The 2500-nt window shown below is 40.4% G+C and overlaps 1 protein-coding gene across 1 annotated transcript in view; it reads right to left on the bottom strand.

Annotated features, from left to right (window-relative positions):
• LOC143284320 (cysteinyl leukotriene receptor 2-like) overlaps positions 1–2500 on the bottom strand; it is a 6879-nt gene that overhangs the window by 1471 nt on the left and 2908 nt on the right. The window lies entirely within an intron of this gene.

The following is a 2500-nucleotide window of genomic DNA, read 5'->3' as shown; positions in this document are numbered from 1 at the left end:
CTATTGGTTAACATGTACTGATTTATTTAGTTTGTGGACTCAGGCATGCAGGCCAAAATATTTCCAATTTAGAATATGGACATGCTTTTTTTTCTCTTACTTTCTGTCTTTTCGTTTCTTTTGATTTGTTCTGTTTTCGTTTTGTTGTGTTTTGTCGTCCCAAAACAAAATATCACATTTTTAGGGACCCAGTCGCAATCAGTGGTGTTTTAAGTCGATGAATCTTGAGTTTTAACAGGTGTAATATAGACGAAAACCTCTTGTCTTCAAACTAAAAAAAAGGGTGACAATTATGTGTTAGGAACAGATATAAAACAGCTGCATTGCCCAGTTCGAAACATAGATATGTATGAACGCATGTGCATGACCGTACATGGACACATGCGCACGCATGCATACATACATATTCAGAGCTAAGGACATGTATTTCTTCCTCAGTTCTAAAAGCTTTTCCGTGACGTTCTGTATTAGCCTACCGGGTTGAAAGCGGAAGAGGAAACCGTTTATGGAAACCAAAACGGAGACTGGGCCGTATGACTTTTTTTTAATCAACAAAGAGAGGGTGCGAGGGTTACAAGGGTCCCCACTGGAATGCCTGACACCTTTCGATAAAATGTTTTTTCTCAATGTTCATCAGAACACTTATTCCGTTTTTAACAAACACACACACACACACACACACACACACACACACACACAACACACAGACGCACACACACACATCTCTCTCTCTCTCTCTCTCTCTCTCTCTCTCTCTCTATATATATATATATATATATATATATATATATATATATATATATTCCAATGTATTACAATAGAGTGCAGTGCAGTGTCATGCAATGCAATACAATGCAATTCAATATAATACGGTGCAATGCAATACAATGCAATGCAATACAATGCAATGCAATACAATACAATACAATACAATACAATACAAAGCAGAGCAGGTTTCGGGAAGAAAGTATGCATCTTCGTTCTACCAATATTTTCCGTGATAGAACTAAAAAAATCACCAGAAACTGCCTGGGTTTTTTTTTTTTTTTTTTTTTTTTTTGTTGTTGTTGTTTTGTTGTTGTTTTGTTTTGTTTTTGTTTTTTGGGGGGGGTGTTTTTTTTAAATTCATGTCATTAGCCTCCTCTGAAACCGTTTGAAAATGTTCTGCTTTTGTATAAAGCTTTCAAATTCCTACAAAAAAAATATTTCTTTGTGAAAATGTTGGCGGTTCTATATTCTGAAACTGAGTGCTGTTCATCTGTAATTGTGTTTGTTACAGTATAATATCCTTACGACTATTGTTACATGATGTTTATACAATGTGATATTCACATGCCCCTTTCATGACTAATCATGAATCTTGCCGTTATCGTTTACAGGACGGTGTGCACAAGGTAACATTGCACATGACTACATTTGACAGTCATTCCATTCACTGATACGATGTGGTGCAAGGCAGTTCCACATCATTAGCATGTAGTTCCAAAGGATGTGAAGCCCATTAGCTCCATAGCCTTCAGCTAGATATTCAAAACCCCATAAATGTGGTGTCATCTGTTATTAATTAACAGTCATTTCTACACTGGTTCGATGTGGCGCAAGACAGTTCTACATCATCTGCACGTAGTTCCAAAGGATGTGAAGCTCATTAGCTCCATAGCCTTCCACTGGATATTCAAAGCCCCATAAATGTGGTGTCATCTGTTGTTTAATAATAGCCATTTCTACACTGGTACGAGATGTTCAAAGCCCCATAAATGTGGTGTCATCTGCATACGATTCCGCTGGGCATGATGCAGCGTTTGGTATGGCACCTGCAGACAGACCCAGCGAATGTGATATAGCACTATGACAGCGGCATCTACAGCGCAAAACCCTCTCCGCTATGAGTGCAGCATGTATGAAGGGGTAGATCGACCCATCGGAGACTGGGACTTCCTACCCGAACAGACACCCAACCTCTCGAGCGATGCAACCTCCACCAAACCAGGACCAAAGCCCTGAGCAACTTGATTCTGAGGACGATAGCCGGCTAGTAGGTCGTTAACCGATAAGTCGAGCGTAATAGCCGAGTGGTCAAAGGGTTGGATTTTCAATCTGAGGGTCCCGGGTTCGAATCTTGGTGACGGCGCCTGGTAGGTAAAGCGTGGAGATTTTTCTGATTTCCCAGGTCAACATTATGTGCAGACCTGCTTGTGCCTGAACCCCCTTCGTGGGTATACGCACGCCACAAGTTCAAATACGCACATTAAAGATCCTGTAATCCATGACAGCGTTCGGTAGGTTATGGATACATGAATATACCCGGCATGCACCCCCCGAAAACAGAGTATGGCTGCCTACATGTCGGGGTAAAAACGGTCATACACGCAGAAGCCCACTCGTGTTCATATCAAATCAAATCAAATCAAATCAAAAACACTTTATTAATCCACAGGGAAATTAAGTTGTGCAATCACAGGCTCATTGTAAACACTGGCATAAAAACAACAACGTGGGA

The sequence above is a fragment of the Babylonia areolata genome, chromosome 7 (assembly GCF_041734735.1).
Source record: "Babylonia areolata isolate BAREFJ2019XMU chromosome 7, ASM4173473v1, whole genome shotgun sequence".
NCBI classification, from domain to species: domain Eukaryota; kingdom Metazoa; phylum Mollusca; class Gastropoda; order Neogastropoda; family Buccinidae; genus Babylonia; species Babylonia areolata.
Note: the sequence above shows the minus strand (reverse complement) of the source record. Positions and strands in the feature narration are given on the sequence as shown.